We start from the raw sequence: 21,637 nt of genomic DNA, 5'->3' as shown, positions 1-21,637 counted from the left end.
TTTGACTTTTGTCATGTGTCTACAGAAGTTGTTATTGAGAATGAACAGAGGGTTAGATGCTAATCATTTATTGATTTTCATTTAAAGACACCATGATATAGATCAGTGTTTGCTTTAGTTGGGCTCTTGACACTTGACTTTATAACACCAGGGTTTCCTCTGGCTGCTGTAACTGAGTGTTTATAAAACACATTTGTTATGGCACATATGCCAAGAGAAAATATGAGCATGTGGTTGTGTTTAGATGATAAAAATCATCATTTAGTAATTTGATTCTCTGATCTTTTCCAGAGCCTAATCTCTGATTAGAGAGGTGATATATTACTTGTATTATTCATTATAATAGAACTGATTCTGCTGTAAGACCCATTGTTGTGACAATCAAATTTTAAAAACCTTTATGGCATCATGCTGACTTACACAGTAATCAAGAATCAGCATATGAAGCTCAACAATGGTGACCATTAAAAAAATGATTTATGCCACAATGCATGCTGGGAGCCATGGATAAGTTTTGTATTATGCTAGTACCCAGCATGCATTGCAGCATGAATCATTTTTTAATGGTCACCATTGTTGAGATTCATATGCTGATTCTTGATTCAGTCTGTGTGAGTCTTAGTAATCCAATACTTTTTCTGTGAAACTTTTTGTGCACAGCTATTTGTGAAATCCTTCATATTATCTGACGGTCACAACATGGCTAGCTCTTATGCTGTAGAATCACAGTTTTGAGTAAAACTAATATGTTGCCCTTTTAATCAGAGATCAGACTCTCAATGAAATCAGTGAATCAAGTCACTAAATGATGATTGTCATCATTAATCCTTCACCCTCAACACCCAATCAGACTTTTCTTTGCCTTTTGTGCCATAACAAATATGTTTTATAAACACTCAATTATAGCAGCAAAAGAAAATCTTAAAGGAGATGTAAATTTTAACATTGAGCTCATTTTTTTGTACATTTGGAGTGCTGTCAGTACAGAGAACAACGACAAATATCGGTGTTGCCTACACCGTGTTATCCTCTTTTTAAAATTTGCACCCTGTTGACTTCAATGGGGCAAGTTTTAAACCTGCTTTTAGCCTCTTAACATCCTTGATGTGTCATTACAAGTGCCCAGCCATGTGAGTGATTCCTTCAGAGTCAACACGCGGTGAATCTGACTGAAGTAGATGTGCAAGATATGAATAAAAATGATGTTATTTCAGCCAGCGCACATACCTGTATTTACTTCCTGTTTTCGTTCGAAGTCCACAGTAGTCGATTGTCGAGTTCACGCGTGTGATCATAAGTACTAAACCTATGCACGTGAACTCGACAATCGACTACTGTGACCGATATTTGTCGTTGTTCTCTGTACTGACAGCACTCCAAATTTACAAAAAAAAATGAGCTCAATGTTAAAATTGACCAGAGTTCTCCTTTAAGTGCAAAAGTCAAGGGCCAAGAGCCCAACTAAAGCAAACGCTGATCTCCATCACGGTGACCTTAAATGAAACTCAAATCATCAACTTCTAAACCTTTGTTAATTCTAATAAGAACTTCTGTAGACGAATGGCAGTAATGAAGTCAAAGTGGTTAATAATAAGTGAAGCTTGTAATGCTGTTCGAGGAGTTGTTTAATCCTCCTCTGCTGAAATATTGAGATATTTAATGTCTTCTTTTATCTCCAGTTGATTTTGCTGTGGCTGTAAGTCAGTTGTAGTTCTTGTGTTTCTCTTTCCTTCAGTGATTCTGCTTGTTAACAGCAGGTTCTCATCAATAATGCTCAATCATCACTTAATTAATCACTTAATTATATCATTCTGGGATCTAGAAATGTTCTATAATTCAAGTTTCAAGTCATTCAAGTTTCGGTAATATTTGAGTGCTGTGAACTCAATTCTATTTAGTACATATTACTGTTAGGTTTTACAGTGTAGCCTAAAGTTGTTTATTTTTAACAAAATTGTGTTCTTATTTTGTTTAATTAACGAAATGTCAATCTTCGTCTTTATAACAGAAGATACAATACAATACAAAAATCTTCAAGATACAGCCTACAATCTTCACATGTATAACGGATTGTCACCTTATAAACAGTCCGTTGTGTGGTGGAATAAGCAATGCTATATAGAAATATATGGATAGTATCTTAATTTAAACTTTATTTTATTATTTTATTAGTTCATTAACTAATTATGTTAACTCAGCTAATTTAATGTAAAGAGCTGGATACTAATTCAATAATGTCAAATATTAAATGTAGGCTAGTGATTAGAGTTGCCATAGACTAAAGATTTTTTCTAGACTAGTAATTAGGACGAATTGCACGTTTATGTTCATTTCTTGGTGCATATAGCCTAGTGGTCAGTACACTCTGACACTGACATTCATTGCTTTTCAGCTCATTGCGACCCGAGTTCAAGTCCCGGTTCATCAGACTTTCTTGATACTATACTGTCCTATCATAATAAAAGGCAAAATAACATATTCTTTAAACTGATGCAAGTTAAGCTCCATCCACACACAAAAATAAAATCAGCATTTGTTAAGCCATTACATCAACACCTCTCATCATGGGAGTGTCACGGATCACGGATTCCGAGAGCTGGGTTTTTTTGCCGTCGGATTCTGTTCCCCCCATATTTCTGACACACTGAGGTTCGAATATTTATCAAATTGATGCTGTTTAAGTTCCATCCACACACAGAATAGAATAAGCATATTTTAAGCCGATACATCAACATCTCTCATCATTGGGGTGGGGGAACGGATTTCGACAGCTGAACTATTTGCCGTCGGATTCTGTTCCCCCTATGTTTCTTACACAATGAGGTTCTAATATTTATCACATTGTAATTAATTGCAAGACCCAATAGCCTAGTGGTTAGTGCAGTCAGCACCTAGCATTAATTGTTTTTCAGCTTATTACGACCCAAGTTCAATTCCCGGTTCATCAAACTTTCTTGATACTATACTGTCCTATCAAAATAAAAGGCAAAAAAATATATTCTTTAAACTTATGCAAGTTAAGCTCCATCCATACACAAAAATAAAATAAGCATTTGTTAAGCCATTACATCAACACCTCTCATAATGGTAGTGGGGGAACGGATTCCGACAGCTGTTTTTTTTTGCCGTTGGATTCTGTTCCCCCCATATTTCTGACACACTGAGGTTCTAATATTTATCAAATTGATGCTGTTTAAGTTCCACACACAGAATAGAATAAGCATATTTTAAGCAGATACATCAACATCTCTCATCATTGGGGTGGGGAAACGGATTTCGACAGCTAAACTATTTGCCATCGGATTCTGTTCCCCCTATGTTTCTTACACAATGAGGTTCTAACATTTATCACTTTACAGCAAATTACTGAACCCAATAGCCTAGGGGTCAGTACACTCTACACTGGCATTCATTGTTTTTCAGCTTATTACGCCCCGAGTTCAAGTCCCGGTTCGTCAAACTTTCTTGATTCTATACTGTCCTATCATGATAAAAGGCAAAACAAAAATTCTTTATTCTTTAAACTGATGCAAGTTAAGCTCCATCCACACACAAAAATAAAATCAGCATTTTTTAAGCCATTACATCAACAACTCTCATCATGGGAGTGGGGGAACGGATTCCGACAGCTGAACTATTTGCCGTCAGATTCTGTTCCCCCTATGTTACTTACACAATGAGGTTCTAACATTTATCACATTGCAATAAGTTCCTAAACCCAATAGCCTAGTGGTCAGTACACTCTGCAATGGCATTCATTGTTTTTCAGCTTATTACGACCCGAGTTCAGGTACCGGTTCGTCAAACTTTCGATACTATACTGTCCTATCATAATAAAAGGCAAAAAAAAAAAAATTCTTTAAACTGATGCAAGTTAAGTTCCGTCCACACACAAAAATAAAATCAGCATTTTTTAAGCCATTACATCAAAACCTCTCATAATGGGAGTGGGGGAAAGGATTCCGACAGCTGTTTTTTTTTTGCCATCGGATTCTGTTCCCCCCATATTTCTGACACACTGAGGTTCTAATATTTATCAAATTGACGCTGTTTAAGCTCCATCCACACACAGAATAGAATAAGCATATTTAAAGCCGATACATCAACATCTCTCATCATTGGGGTGGGGGAACAGATTTCGACAGCTGAACTATTTGCCGTCGGATTCTGTTCCCCCTATGTTTCTTACACAATGAGGTTCTAACATTTATCACATAGCAGCAAGTTACTGAACCCAATAGCCTAGTGGTCAGTACTCTGCACTGGCATTCACTGTTTTTCAGCTTATTACGACCCGAGTTCAAGTTCCGGTTCGTCAAATTTTCGATACTATACTGTCCTATCATAATAAAAGGCAAAAAAAAAAAATTCTTTAAACTGATGCAAATTAAGCTCCATCCACACACAAAAATAAAATCAGCATTTTTTAAGCCATTACATCAACACCTCTCATCATGGGAGTGGGGGAACGGATTCCGAGAGCTGGTTTTTTTTGCCGTCGGATTCTGTTCCCCCCATATTTCTGACACACTGAGGTTCTAATATTTATCAAATTGATGCTGTTTAAGCTCCATCCACACACAGAATAGAATAAACATATTTTAAGCCGATACATCAACATCTCTCATCATTGGGGTGGGGGAACGGATTTCGACAGCTGAACTATTTGCCATCGGATTCTGTTCCCCCTGTTTCTTACTCAATGAGGTTCTAATATTTATCACATTGCAATTAATCACAGGACGCAATAGCCTAATGGTTAGTTCAGTCAGCACCTAACATTCATTGTTTTTTAGCTTATTACGACCCAAGTTCAATTCCCGGTTCATCAAACTTTCTTGATACTATACTGTCCTATCATAATAAAAGGCAAAAAAATATATTCTTTAAACTGATGCAAGTTAAGCTCCATGCACACACAAAAATAAAATCAGCATTTTTTAAGCCATTACATCAACACATCTCATCATGGGAGTGGGGGAAAGGATTCCGAGAGATGGGTTTTTTTTGCCATCGAATTCTGTTCCCCCCATATTTCTGACACACTGAGGTTCTAACATTTATCAAATTGATGCTGTTTAAGCTCCATCCACACACAGAATAGAATAAGCATATTTTAAGCCGATACATCAACATCTCTGGGGTGGGGGAACAGATTTCGACAGCTGAAATATTTGCCGTCGGATTCTGTTCCCCCTATGTTTCTTACATAATGTTACGCCCTGTGGCTGTATTTGTGAATTATGCGCTCTTGGGAGAGTGTCACCTACTGGGCAAATTATGCATTGCATGTTTCCATCTCTTGCTCTTTCTGACTCTCTCTGTTATAGATTGCTAATTGGATTCCAGCTGATGTCCATCATTCATCAGTACTGAGTGAACGCTACAGAGATCCAAGGTGTATAAGACGGCAAAGAGACAATGCTGGGGTGCTGACGGCTACGCGCTCACTCTTTGTCCTGATCCAGACTGGTGTTCTTTTGTGCGTTTCAGTGTGACCAAGTGTGGTCTTTATTACCTCTTAACTTTGTGAATGAACTTGGCAATTACAAACTATGAGAGAGCGTGTGAACGCTATGGTGGGTGTTTTTATGATTCTTTTGTGTTATTTTCTAATTTATGTAAATACTTTTGTTTGTCTTTCTTTGGAAGCGGTAGGGAGAGGGTGCCATTTTTTTTTGAATATAAAATTTTGTTTATGTTTATGGTAGACAGGGAGATAGGTAAGACTCTGTCATTTCTTTTCTTTTTCTTTTTTTTTTTTGTTAAGGTTAGTTAGAGTTTTCGTGTTTAGTTAGAGGATTTTTGTTTGTTATGTTGGCCTGGCCCTCTCCTGAAGATTTGCTTCCTTTGTTATTAATAAATTAAGATATTTGCTTAATTTTGTGTTTGTGCTTTTCTGGATCAGGGGATTGATGTGACCGTCAGACTTTTTTTTTATTTACATTTTGTTACGACTTCATTTAACCCCTAGACTAACAAGGAGGTTCGTAACACATAATAAGGTTCTAAGACTTATCAAATTGAAGAAATTTGCTAGCCTCAATAGCCTAGTGGTCAGTTCCCCGACAATTTTTTTTTTTTTAGCTTTGGGCGACCCGAGTTCATGTCCCGGTTCGTCAAACTTTCTTGATACTATACTGTCCTATCATAATAAAAGGCAAAAAAATATATTCTTTAAACTTATGCAAGTTAAGCTCCATCCATACACAAAAATAAAACAAGCATTTGTTAAGCCATTACATCAAAACCTCTCATAATGGGAGTGGGGGAACGGATTTCGACAGCTGTTTATTTGGCCGTCAGATTCTGTTCCCCCCATATTTCTGACACACTGAGGTTCTAATATTTATCAAATTGATGCTGTTTAAGTTCCACACACAGAATAGAATAAGCATATTTTAAGCCGATACATCAACATCTCTCATCATTGGGGTGGGGAAACAGATTTCGACAGCTGAACTATTTGCCGTCGGATTCTATTCCCCCTATGTTTCTTACACAATGAGGTTCTAACATTTATCACATTGCAGCAAGTTATTGAACCCAATAGCCTAGTGGTCAGTACACTCTGCACTAGCATTCATTGTTTTTCAGCTTATTACGACCCAAGTTCAAGTCCCGTTTAGTCAAACTTTATTGATACCATACTGTCCTATCATAATAAAAGGCAAGCATATTTTAAGCCGATACATCAACATCTCTCATCATTGGGGTGGGGGAACGGATTTCGACAGCTGAACTATTTGCCGTCGGATTCTGTTCCCCCTATGTTTCTTACACAATGAGGTTCTAACATTACTCACATTGCAATTTATTATGAAGCCCAATAGCTTAGTGGTCAGTGCAATCGGCACTAGCATTCATTGTTTTTCAGCTCATTGCGACCCGAGTTCAAGTCCTGGTTCGTCAAACTTTCTTGATACTATACTGTCCTATCATAATAAAAGGCAAAATAACATATTCTTTAAACCGATGCAAGTTAAGCTCCATCCACACACAAAAACAAAATCAGCATTTGTCAAGCCATTACATCAACATCTCTTATAATTGTAGTGGGGGAACGGATTCCGACAGCTGTTTTTTTGCCGTCGCATTCTGTTCCTCCCATATTTCTGACACACTGAGGTTCTAATATTTATCAAATTGATGCTGTTTAAGCTCCATCCACACACAGAATAGAATAAGCATATTTTAAGCTGATACATCAACATCTCTCATCATTGGGGTGGGGGAACGGATTTCGACAGCTAAACTATTTGCCGTCGGATTCTGTTCCCCCTATGTTTCTTACACAATGAGGTTCTAACATTTATCACATTGTAGCAAAGTACTGAACCCAATAGTGTAGTGGTCAGTACACTCTACACTGGCATTCATTGTTTTTCAGCTTATTACGACCCGAGTTCAGGTCCCGGTTCGTCAAACTTTCGATACTATACTGTCCTATCATAATAAAAGGCAAAAAAAAAAATTCTTTAAACTGATGCAAGTTAAGCTCCATCCACACACAAAAATAAAATCAGCATTTTTTAAGCCATTACATCAACAACTCTCATAATGGGAGTGGGGTAACGGATTCCGAGAGCTGTTTTTTTTGCCGTCGGATTCTGTTCCCCCCATATTTCTGACACACTGAGGTTCTAATATTTATCAAATTGATGCTGTTTAAGCTCCATCCACACACAGAAAAGAATAAGCATATTTTAAGCCGATACATCAACATCTCTCATCATTGGGGTGGGGGAACGGATTTCGACAACTGAACTATTTGCCGTCGGATTCTGTTCCCCCAATGTTTCTTACATAATGAGGTTCTAACATTACTCACATTGCATTTTATTATGAAGCCCAATAGCTTAGTGGTCAGTGCAGTCTGCACTAGCATTCATTGTTTTTCAGCTCATTGCGACCCGAGTTCAAGTTCTGGTTCGTCAAACTTTCTTGATACCATACTGTCCTATCATAATAAAAGGCAAAAAAATATATTCTTTAAACTGATGCAAGTTAAGCTCCATCCACACACAAAAATAAAATCAGCATTTTTTAAGCCATTACATCAACAACTCTCATCATGGGAGTGGGGGAACGGATTCCGACAGCTGAACTATTTGCCGTCAGATTCTGTTCCCCCTATGTTTCTTACACAATGAGGTTCTAACATTTATCACATTGCCATAAGTTCCTAAACCCAATAGCCTAGTGGTCAGTACACTCTGCACTGGTTTTCATTGTGTTTCGGCTTATTACGACCCGAGTTCAAGTCCTCTTTCGTCGAACTTTATTGATACTATACTGTCCTATCATAATAAAAGGCAAAATAACATATTCTTTAAACTGATGCAAGTTAAGCTCCATCCACACACAAAAATAAAATCAGCATTTTTTAAGCCATTACATCAACACCTCTCATCATGGGAGTGGGGGAACGGATTCCGAGAGATTGTTTTTTTTGCCGTCGGAATCTGTTCCCCCCATATTTCTGACGCACTGAGGTTCTAATATTTATCAAATTGATGCTGTTTAAGCTCCATCCACACACAGAATAGAATAAGCATATTTTAAGCCGATACATCAACATCTCTCATCATTGGGGTGGGGGAATGGATTTCGACAGCTGAACTATTTGCCGTCGGATTCTGTTCCCCCTATGTTTCTTACACAATGAGGTTCTAATATTTATCAAATTGCACTTAATTACAGGACCCAATAGCCTAGTGGTTAGTTCAGTCAGCACCTAGCATTCATTGTTTTTTAGCTTATTACGACCCAAGTTCAATTCCCGTTTAGTCAAACTTTATTGATACTATACTGTCCTATCATAATAAAAGGCAAGCATATTTTAAGCCGATACATCAACATCTCTCATCATTGGGGTGGGGGAACGGATTTCGACAGCTGAACTATTTGCCGTCGGATTCTGTTCCCCCTATGTTTCTTACACAATGAGGTTCTAATATTTATCAAATTGCACTTAATTACAGGACCCAATAGCCTAGTGGTTAGTTCAGTCAGCACCTAGCATTCATTGTTTTTTAGCTTATTACGACCCAAGTTCAATTCCCGGTTCATCAAACTTTCTTGATACCATACTGTCCTATCATAATAAAAGGCAAAAAAATATATTCTTTAAACTGATGGAAGTTAAGCTCCATCCACACACAAAAATAAAATCAGCATTTTTTAAGCCATTACATCAACAACTCTCATAATGGGAGTGGGGTAACGGATTCCGAGAGCTGGGTTTTTTTGCCGTCGGATTCTGTTCCCCCCATATTTCTGACACACTGAGGTTCTAATATTTATCAAATTGATGCTGTTTAAGCTCCATCCACACACAGAAGAGAATAAGCATATTTTAAGCCGATACATCAACATCTCTCATCATTGGGGTGGGGGAACGGATTTCGACAGCCGAACTATTTGCCGTCGGATTCTGTTCCCCCTATGTTTCTTACACAATGAGGTTCTAACATTACTCACATTGCAATTTTTTATGAAGCCCAATAGCTTAGTGGTCAGTGCAATTTGCACTAGCATTCATTGTTTTTCAGCTCATTGCGACCCGAGTTCAAGTCCTGGTTCGTCAAACTTTCTTGATACTATACTGTCCTATCATAATAAAAGGCAAAATAACATATTCTTTAAACCGATGCAAGTTAAGCTCCATCCACACACAAAAACAAAATCAGCATTTGTCAAGCCATTACATCAACATCTCTCATAATTGTAGTGGGGGAACGGATTCCGACAGCTGTTTTTTTGCCGTCGCATTCTGTTCCTCCCATATTTCTGACACACTGAGGTTCTAATATTTATCAAATTGATGCTGTTTAAGCTCCATCCACACACAGAATAGAATAAGCATATTTTAAGCCGATACATCAACATCTCTCATCATTGGGGTGGGGAAACGGATTTCGACAGCTAAACTATTTGCCGTCGAATTCTGTTCCCCCTATGTTTCTTACACAATGAGGTTCTAACATTTATCACATTGTAGCAAAGTACTGAACCCAATAGTGTAGTGGTCAGTACACTCTACACTGGCATTCATTGTTTTTCAGCTTATTACGACCCGAGTTCAGGTCCCGGTTCGTCAAACTTTCTTGATACTATACTGTCCTATCATAATAAAAGGCAAAAAAAAAATGTCTTTAAACTGATGCAAGTTAAGCTCCATCCACACACAAAAATAAAATCAGCATTTTTTAAGCCATTACATCAAAAACTCTCATAATGGTAGTGGGGGAACGGATTCCGAGAGCTGGGTTTTTTTGCCCTCGGATTCTGTTCCCCCCATATTTCTGACACAATGAGGTTCTAATATTTATCAAATTGACGCTGTTTAAGCTCCATCCACACACAGAATAGAATAAGCATGTTTAAAGCCGATACATCAACATCTCTCATCATTGGGGTGGGGGAACAGATTTCGACAGCTGAACTATTTGCCGTCGGATTCTGTTCCCCCTATGTTTCTTACACAGTGAGGTTCTAACATTTATCATATTGCAGCAAGTTACTAAACCCAATAGCCTAGTGGTCAGTACACTCTACACTGACATTCATTGTTTTTCAGCTTATTTTACGACCCGAGTTCAAGTCCCGGTTCGTCAAACTTTCGATACTATACTGTCCTATCATAATAAAAGGCAAAAAAAAAAATTCTTTAAACTGATGCAAGTTAAGCTCCATCCACACACAAAAATAAAATCAGCATTTTTTAAGCCATTACATCAACAACTCTCATAAGGGGAGTGGGGGAACGGATTCCGAGAGCTGGGCTTTTTTGCCGTCGGATTCTGTTCCCCCCATATTTCTGACACACTGAGGTTCTAATATTTATCAAATTGATGCTGTTTAAGCTCCATCCACACACAGAATAGAATAAGCATATTTTAAGCCGATACATCAACATCTCTCATCATTGGGGTGGGGGAACGGATTTCGACAGCTGAACTATTTGCCGTCGGATTCTGTTCCCCCAATGTTTCTTACATAATGAGGTTCTAACATTACTCACATTGCATTTTATTATGAAGCCCAATAGCTTAGTGGTCAGTGCAGTCTGCACTAGCATTCATTGTTTTTCAGCTCATTGCGACCCGAGTTCAAGTCCTGGTTCGTCAAACTTTCTTGATACCATACTGTCCTATCATAATAAAAGGCAAAAAAATATATTCTTTAAACTGATGCAAGTTAAGCTCCATCCACACACAAAAATAAAATCAGCATTTTTTAAGCCATTACATCAACAACTCTCATCATGGGAGTGGGGGAACGGATTCCGACAGCTGAACTATTTGCCGTCAGATTCTGTTCCCCCTATGTTTCTTACACAATGAGGTTCTAACATTTATCACATTGCAATAAGTTCCTAAACCCAATAGCCTAGTGGTCAGTACACTCTGCACTGGTTTTCATTGTGTTTCGGCTTATTACGACCCGAGTTCAAGTCCTCTTTCGTCAAACTTTATTGATACTATACTGTCCTATCATAATAAAAGGCAAAATAACATATTCTTTAAACTGATGCAAGTTAAGCTCCATCCACACACAAAAACAAAATCAGCATTTGTCAAGCCATTACATCAACATCTCTCATAATGGTAGTGGGGGAACGGATTCCGACAGCTGTTTTTTTTGCCGTCGGATTCTGTTCCCCCCATACTTCTGACGCACTGAGGTTCTAATATTTATCAAATTGATGCTGTTTAAGCTCCATCCACACACAGAATAGAATAAGCATATTTTAAGCCGATACATCAACATCTCTCATCATTGGGGTGGGGGAACGGATTTCGACAGCTAAACTATTTGCCGTCGGATTCTGTTCCCCCTATGTTTCTTACACAATGAGGTTCTAACATTTATCACATTGTAGCAAAGTACTGAACCCAATAGTGTAGTGGTCAGTACACTCTACACTGGCATTCATTGTTTTTCAGCTTATTACGACCCGAGTTCAGGTCCCGGTTCGTCAAACTTTCTTGATACTATACTGTCCTATCATAATAAAAGGCAAAAAAAAATATTCTTTAAACTGATGCAAGTTAAGCTCCATCCACACACAAAAATAAAATCAGCATTTTTTAAGCCATTACATAAACACCTCTCATCATGGGAGTGGGGGAACGGATTCCGAGAGATGTTTTTTTTTGCCGTCGGAATCTGTTCCCCCCATATTTCTGACGCACTGAGGTTCTAACATTTATCAAATTGATGCTGTTTAAGCTCCATCCACACACAGAATAGAATAAGCATATTTTAAGCCGATACATCAACATCTCTCATCATTGGGGTGGGGGAATGGATTTCGACAGCTGAACTATTTGCCGTCGGATTCTGTTCCCCCTATGTTTCTTACACAGTGAGGTTCTAACATTTATCATATTGCAGCAAGTTACTAAACCCAATAGCCTAGTGGTCAGTACACTCTACACTGGCATTTATTGTTTTTCAGCTTATTACGACCCGAGTTCAAGTCCCGGTTCGTCAAACTTTCGATACTATACTGTCCTATCATAATAAAAGGCAAAAAAAAAAAAATCTTTAAACTGATGCAAGTTAAGCTCCATCCACACACAAAAATAAAATCAGCATTTTTTAAGCCATTACATCAACAACTCTCATAAGGGGAGTGGGGGAACGGATTCCGAGAGCTGGGCTTTTTTGCCGTCGGATACTGTTCCCCCCATATTTCTGACACACTGAGGTTCTAATATTTATCAAATTGATGCTGTTTAAGTTCCACACACAGAATAGAATAAGCATATTTTAAGCCGATACATCAACATCTCTCATCATTGGGGTGGGGAAACGGATTTCGACAGCTAAACTATTTGCCGTCGGATTCTGTTCCCCCTATGTTTCTTACACAATGAGGTTCTAACATTTATCATATTGCAGCAAGTTACTGAACCCAATAGTGTAGTGGTCAGTACACTCTACACTGGCATTTATTGTTTTTCAGCTTATTACGACCCGAGTTCAAGTCCCGGTTCGTCAAACTTTCTATACTATACTGTCCTATCATAATAAAAGGCAAAAAAATATATTCTTTAAACTGATGGAAGTTAAGCTCCATCCACACACAAAAATAAAATCAGCATTTTTTAAGCCATTACATCAACAACTCTCATAATGGGAGTGGGGTAAAGGATTCCGAGAGCTGGGTTTTTTTGCCGTCGGAATCTGTTCCCCCCATATTTCTGACACACTGAGGTTCTAATATTTATCAAATTGATGCTGTTTAAGCTCCATCCACACACAGAATAGAATAAGCATATTTTAAGCCAATACATCAACATCTCTCATTATTGGGGTGGGGGAACGGATTTCGACAGCTGAACTATTTGCCGTCGGATTCTGTTCCCCCTATGTTTCTTACACAATGAGGTTCTAACAATACTCACACTGGAATTTAATATGAAGCCCAATAGCTTAGTGGTTAGTGCAATCTGCACTTGCATTCATTGTTTTTCAGCTCATTGCGACCCAAGTTCAAGTCCCGTTTCGTCAAGCTTTATTGATACTATACTGTCCTATCATAATAAAAGGCAAAATAACATATTCTTTAAACTGATGCAAGTTAAGCTCCATCCACACACAAAAACAAAATCAGCATTTGTCAAGCCATTACATCAACAACTCTCATAATGGGAGTGGGGGAACGGATTCCGACAGCTGGGGTTTTTTTCTGTCGGATTCTGTTCCCCCCATATTTCTGACACACTGAGGTTCTAATATTTATCAAATTGACGCTGTTTAAGCTCCATCCACACACAATAGAATAAGCATGTTTAAAGCCGATACATCAACATCTCTCATCATTGGGGTGGGGGAACAGATTTCAACAGCTGAACTTTTTGCCGTCGGATTCTGTTCCCCCTATGTTTCTTACAAGTCAAGTCAAGTCAAGTCATCTTCATTTATATAGCGCTTTTAACAACGTAGATTGTTTCAAAGCAGCTTCACAGAGATAAGCGTATAATTTAAGGTAACAGAGATTGTTTTGGCTTTATAGCAGAGTTAAGTTATTTTCCATCTAAAGTTAGTTTTGATTGATTTGCTTCCGTCGCAACGATCATTTGTTATTAAATTAGGGGCCGCTAAGACGACACCATTCCCTCTACACAGACTTTAAACGCGAACCTGTGAGAAACGCTGATGGCGTTCACATGCGCATTTAGAATGGGTTCTATAGTTATGTGCGTTTGAAAATACGCAGGTTTGGAATTCCCTACAAGCCAAGCCTAAACAAAGTACTTGTCTTTCCTTATAAATTTTGATAAAGAATTTTATTTTATTTTGTTGCTTTGGGGTAGGAACGCGAAACGAATTTCCCGACAACGCCTTATCTGTAGAGTGGTAGAGGGATCCTCCATAGGGAGAGACTAGTTGGCACTTTAGCACTGCGTTGTCATCGGTCCAGGCGAAGGTCCTTCGTCAGATCTGGATACGGCCTGGATCCGGCAGGCTGCAGGAAAACCTCGGGATAAACACAGACACTAAAATTAGCGTAGATGCCATTCTTCTCATGATGTAACGAGTACATCAGGATTTTTGGGAAGTGTTCCCGGTTCCGGCTGACCTAATCTATGCAGCCTAACATTAAATTATAGAAGTCTATAATGTATTATGTGAATGCTAGGCCAAAGAGATGTGTCTTTAATCTGGCTTTGAACTGACAGAGTGTGTCTGCTTCCCGGACAATGGTAGGAAGACTGTTCCAGAGTTTTGGTGCTAAATAGGAGAAGGATCTACCGCCAGCAGTCGATTTTGATATTCTAGGTATTATCAACTGGCCGGAATTTTGAGATCGCAATAGACGTGACGGACTATAATGCGTTAAGAGCTCGCTCAAGTACTGCGGAGCTAAACCATTTAGTGCTTTGTAAGTAATCAGCAATATTTTAAAATTTATGCGATGTTTAATAGGGAGCCAATGCAGTTTTGACAGAACCGGGCTAATATGGTCATACTTCCTGGTTCTGGTAAGAACTCGAGCTGCTGCGTTTTGAACCAGCTGTAGTTTGTTTATTAAACGTGCAGGGCAACCACCCAGTAGAGCATTGCAATAATCTAGCCTTGAGGTCATGAACGCATGAACTAATTGTTCCGCATTTGTCAATGAGAGCATATGGCGTAATTTAGATATATTTTTAAGATGGAAAAATGCAGTTTTACAGATACTAGACACGTGACTTTCAAATGAAAGATTGGTATCAAAGAGCACACCCAGGTTCCTAACCGACGACGAAGACTTAACAGAGCAGCCATCAAGTGTTAGACAGTATTCTAGGTTATTACGTGAGGAAGTTTTTTGTCCAATAATTAGAAACTCTGTTTTTTCAGAATTTAGAAGTAGGAAATTACGAGTCATCCAATTTTTTATATCTGCTATGCATTCCGTTAATTTTATGAATTGATAAGTTTCGTTAGGTTTTGAAGAAATATACAGCTGAGTATCGTCAGCATAACAGTGAAAGCTAATTCCATGTTTCCTAATGATATCTCCTAATGGTAGCATGTACAGAGTGAACAGCAGCGGTCCTAGTACTGAGCCTTGTGGTACGCCATACTGAACTTGTGATCGATGAGACATCTCATCATTTACTGCTACAAACTGATAACGGTCAGATAAGTATGATTTAAACCATGCTAGTGCATTTCCCGTAATGCCAACATAATGTTCTAATCTATTTAAAAGAACGTTGTGGTCAATGGTGTCAAACGCAGCACTAAGATCGAGTAACACTAATAGCGAGATACAACCACGATCGGATGATAAGAGCAAATCATTTGTGACTCTAACGAGAGCTGTCTCGGTACTATGGTACGGTCTAAATACTGACTGGAAATCCTCGCAGATATCATTTCTTTCAAGAAAGGAACACAGTTGTGAGGATACTGCCTTTTCTAATATCTTTGACAGAAAAGGTAGATTCGAGATCGGCCTGTAATTGACTAATTCTGTAGGATCAAGTTGCGTTTTTTTAACAAGCGGTTTAATCATAGCCAGCTTAAAGTTTTTTGGTACGTATCCTAGAGACAAAGATGAATTAATGATATTAAGAAGAGGATCTAGGACCTCTGGAAGCATCTCTTTCAGTAGCTTAGTTGGTATAGGGTCTAACATACATGTTGTCGATTTAGATGATTTAATGAGTTTAGTAAATTCTTCCTCTCCTATAGCAACGAATGAATCAAATTTTTCCTCAGGGAGGCTACAATGCACTGCCTGATGCGATACTGTAGTAGACGGTTGCATAGTTATAATTTTGTCCCTGATATTATCAATCTTATAAGTGAAGAAGTTCATAAAATCATTACTGCTGTGTTGCTTGGAAACTTCTGGGCTTGAAGCTTTATTTTTCGTTAGTTTAGCCACCGTTTCAAATAAATACCTAGGATTATGTTTATTTTCTTCTAATAGGGTTGAAAAATAAGCAGATCTAGCCGCTTTTAAAGCCTCTCTGTAAGTAATTGAGCTCTCCTTCCATGAAATGCGAAATACCTCTAGTTTTGTTTTCTTCCAGTTGCGCTCCATTTTTCTGGCTGCTCTCTTAAGGGCCTGAGTGTGCTCGTTGTACCACGGCGTTGGACTATTTTCTTTAATCTTCTTTAAGCGCAACGGAGCAACTGTGTCTAAAGTGCTGGAAAAGAGAGAGTTAAAAGTTTCTGTTGCAATATCGAGTTCTTCTAAGCTATCTGGGATGCTGAGATGATGAAACTGATCAGGAAGATTATTAATAAAGCAATCTTTAGTAGCAGAAGTAATAGGTCTAACATATTTGAAACACGGAGTCGGCTTTGCAGCCTTGGCTAAGTGCAAATTACACGAGACTAGATAATGATCTGAGATGTCATCGCTCTGCTGCAGAATTTCAACGGCATCCACATCTATTCCATGTGATAATATTAGATCTAGAGTATGATTACGACGATGAGTAGGTCCTGACACGTGTTGTCTAACTCCAATTGAATTTACAATGTCTTTAAATGCCAATCCCAATGCATCTTTTTCATTATCGATGTGTATATTAAAATCACCAACAATTAGTACTTTATCTGCAGTCAATATTAATTCTGATAGAAAGTCCGCAAATTCTTTGATAAAGTCTGTATGGTGCCCTGGTGGCCTGTATACAGTACCCAGCACAAATCTCAAACGTGATTTATCGTTTACACTATATATTTTTACATTAAGCACCAATGCTTCAAAAGAATTATATTTGAAACTTGATTTCTTAGTGGTTTTGAAACTATTACTATAAATTACAGCAACACCACCCCCTTTGCGTTTCAGACGAGGCTCATGTTTATAACAGTAATCTTGCGGGGTTGATTCATTTAAAGTAATGTAATCGTTTGGTTTTAGCCAGGTTTCTGTCAAACACAGCAAATCTAGGTTATTATCTGAAATCATATCGTTAACAACGAGTGCTTTTGAAGTAAGCGATCGAATATTCAGCAACCCAAGCTTTAGCATTTGCTCATCTGTATTATAGCTGTTTTTTATTTGTTGAACATCAATTAAATTTTTAACCTTAGATGGGTTAAAACGTTTTTTGGATTTCCAAATTCGGGGAACAGACACAGTCTCTATATGATGATAGCTAGGTGAAAGAGGCTCTATGTGATAGGATTTATCTGACCTGGGTGACGCGAGGCCGCTAGCAGACGGTCGGTTTAGCCAGTCTGTCTGCTTCCTGACCTGAGCCCCAGATTGTCATGTTTGAGCTCTAAGACTATGAGCCATATTACTAGAGAGAAGAGCAGCACCATCCCAGGAGGGATGAATACCATCTCTTTTCAACAGGTCAGGTTTGCCCCAAAAACTTTTCCAATTGTCTATGAATTCTATATTATGTTGCGGACACCACCGAGACAGCCAACCGTTAAGCGAACACAATCTACTAACTATCTCATCACTCCTGCGAACAGGAAGGGGGCCAGAGCAAATTACAGTCCTTGACATCGTACTTGCAAGTTCACACACCTCTTTAATATTAATTTTGGTGATCTCCGACTGGCGGAGTCGAACATCATTAGTGCCGACATGAATAATGATCTTAGAGAATTTACGATTAGCATTAGCCAGCACTTTTAAATTTGCTTTGATGTCAGGCGCTCTGGCTCCCGGCAAACATGTGACTATGTACACAATGAGGTTCTAACATTTATCACATAGCAGCAAGTTGCTGAACCCAATAGCCTAGTGGTCAGTACACTCTGCACTGGCGTTCATTGTTTTTCAGCTTATTACGACCCGAGTTCAGGTCCCGGTTCGTCAAACTTTCGATACTATACTGTCCTATCATAATAAAAGGCAAAAAAAAAAAATTCTTTAAACTGATGCAAGTTAAGCTCCATCCACACACAAAAATAAAATCAGCATTTTTTAAGCCATTACATCAACAACTCTCATAATGGGAGTGGGGTAACGGATTCCGAGAGCTGTTTTTTTTGCCGTCGGATTCTGTTCCCCCAATATTTCTGACACACTGAGGTTCTAATATTTATCAAATTGATGCTGTTTAAGCTCCATCCACACACAGAATAGATTAAGCATATTTTAAGCCGATACATCAACATCTCTCATCATTGGGGTGGGGGAACGGATTTCGACAGCTGAACTATTTGCCGTCGGATTCTGTTCCCCCAATGTTTCTTACATAATGAGGTTCTAACATTACTCACATTGCATTTTATTATGAAGCCCAATAGCTTAGTGGTCAGTGCAGTCTGCACTAGCATTCATTGTTTTTCAGCTCATTGCGACCCAAGTTCAATTCCCGTTTAGTCAAACTTTATTGATACTATACTGTCCTATCATAATAAAAGGCAAGCATATTTTAAGCCGATACATCAACATCTCTCATCATTGGGGTGGGGGAATGGATTTCGACAGCTGAACTATTTGCCGTCGGATTCTGTTCCCCCTATGTTTCTTACACAATGAGGTTCTAATATTTATCAAATTGCACTTAATTACAGGACCCAATAGCCTAGTGGTTAGTTCAGTCAGCACCTAGCATTCATTGTTTTTTAGCTTATTACGACCCAAGTTCAATTCCCGTTTAGTCAAACTTTATTGATACTATACTGTCCTATCATAATAAAAGGCAAGCATATTTTAAGCCGATACATCAACATCTCTCATCATTGGGGTGGGGGAACGGATTTCGACAGCTGAACTATTTGCCGTCGGATTCTGTTCCCCCTATGTTTCTTACACAATGAGGTTCTAATATTTATCAAATTGCACTTAATTACAGGACCCAATAGCCTAGTGGTTAGTTCAGTCAGCACCTAGCATTCATTGTTTTTTAGCTTATTACGACCCAAGTTCAATTCCCGGTTCATCAAACTTTCTTGATACTATACTGTCCTATCATAATAAAAGGCAAAAAAATATATTCTTTAAACTGATGGAAGTTAAGCTCCATCCACACACAAAAATAAAATCAGCATTTTTTAAGCCATTACATCAACAACTCTCATAATGGGAGTGGGGTAACGGATCCCGAGAGCTGGGGTTTTTTGCCGTCGGATTCTGTTCCTCCCATATTTCTGACACACTGAGGTTCTAATATTTATCAAATTGATGCTGTTTAAGCTCCATCCACACACAGAATAGAATAAGCATATTTTAAGCCGATACATCAACATCTCTCATCATTGGGGTGGGGGAACGGATTTCGACAGCCGAACTATTTGCCGTCGGATTCTGTTCCCCCTATGTTTCTTACACAATGAGGTTCTAAAAATACTCACACTGGAATTTTTTATGAAGCCCAATAGCTTAGTGGTCAGTGCAATTTGCACTAGCATTCATTGTTTTTCAGCTCATTGCGACCCGAGTTCAAGTCCTGGTTCGTCAAACTTTCTTGATACTATACTGTCCTATCATAATAAAAGGCAAAATAACATATTCTTTAAACCGATGCAAGTTAAGCTCCATCCACACACAAAAACAAAATCAGCATTTGTCAAGCCATTACATCAACATCTCTCATAATTGTAGTGGGGGAACGGATTCCGACAGCTGTTTTTTTGCCGTCGCATTCTGTTCCTCCCATATTTCTGACACACTGAGGTTCTAATATTTATCAAATTGATGCTGTTTAAGCTCCATCCACACACAGAATAGAATAAGCATATTTTAAGCCGATACATCAACATCTCTCATCATTGGGGTGGGGAAACGGATTTCGACAGCTAAACTATTTGCCGTCGAATTCTGTTCCCCCTATGTTTCTTACACAATGAGGTTCTAACATTTATCACATTGTAGCAAAGTACTGAACCCAATAGTGTAGTGGTCAGTACACTCTACACTGGCATTCATTGTTTTTCAGCTTATTACGACCCGAGTTCAGGTCCCGGTTCGTCAAACTTTCTTGATACTATACTGTCCTATCATAATAAAAGGCAAAAAAAAAATGTCTTTAAACTGATGCAAGTTAAGCTCCATCCACACACAAAAATAAAATCAGCATTTTTTAAGCCATTACATCAAAAACTCTCATAATGGTAGTGGGGGAACGGATTCCGAGAGCTGGGTTTTTTTGCCCTCGGATTCTGTTCCCCCCATATTTCTGACACAATGAGGTTCTAATATTTATCAAATTGACGCTGTTTAAGCTCCATCCACACACAGAATAGAATAAGCATGTTTAAAGCCGATACATCAACATCTCTCATCATTGGGGTGGGGGAACAGATTTCGACAGCTGAACTATTTGCCGTCGGATTCTGTTCCCCCTATGTTTCTTACACAGTGAGGTTCTAACATTTATCATATTGCAGCAAGTTACTAAACCCAATAGCCTAGTGGTCAGTACACTCTACACTGACATTCATTGTTTTTCAGCTTATTTTACGACCCGAGTTCAAGTCCCGGTTCGTCAAACTTTCGATACTATACTGTCCTATCATAATAAAAGGCAAAAAAAAAAATTCTTTAAACTGATGCAAGTTAAGCTCCATCCACACACAAAAATAAAATCAGCATTTTTTAAGCCATTACATCAACAACTCTCATAAGGGGAGTGGGGGAACGGATTCCGAGAGCTGGGCTTTTTTGCCGTCGGATTCTGTTCCCCCCATATTTCTGACACACTGAGGTTCTAATATTTATCAAATTGATGCTGTTTAAGCTCCATCCACACACAGAATAGAATAAGCATATTTTAAGCCGATACATCAACATCTCTCATCATTGGGGTGGGGGAACGGATTTCGACAGCTGAACTATTTGCCGTCGGATTCTGTTCCCCCAATGTTTCTTACATAATGAGGTTCTAACATTACTCACATTGCATTTTATTATGAAGCCCAATAGCTTAGTGGTCAGTGCAGTCTGCACTAGCATTCATTGTTTTTCAGCTCATTGCGACCCGAGTTCAAGTCCTGGTTCGTCAAACTTTCTTGATACCATACTGTCCTATCATAATAAAAGGCAAAAAAATATATTCTTTAAACTGATGCAAGTTAAGCTCCATCCACACACAAAAATAAAATCAGCATTTTTTAAGCCATTACATCAACAACTCTCATCATGGGAGTGGGGGAACGGATTCCGACAGCTGAACTATTTGCCGTCAGATTCTGTTCCCCCTATGTT

This window comes from Squalius cephalus, assembly GCF_949319135.1.
Source record: "Squalius cephalus genome assembly, chromosome: 15".
In the NCBI taxonomy this organism is placed as follows: Eukaryota; Metazoa; Chordata; class Actinopteri; order Cypriniformes; family Leuciscidae; genus Squalius; species Squalius cephalus.
Note: the sequence above shows the minus strand (reverse complement) of the source record.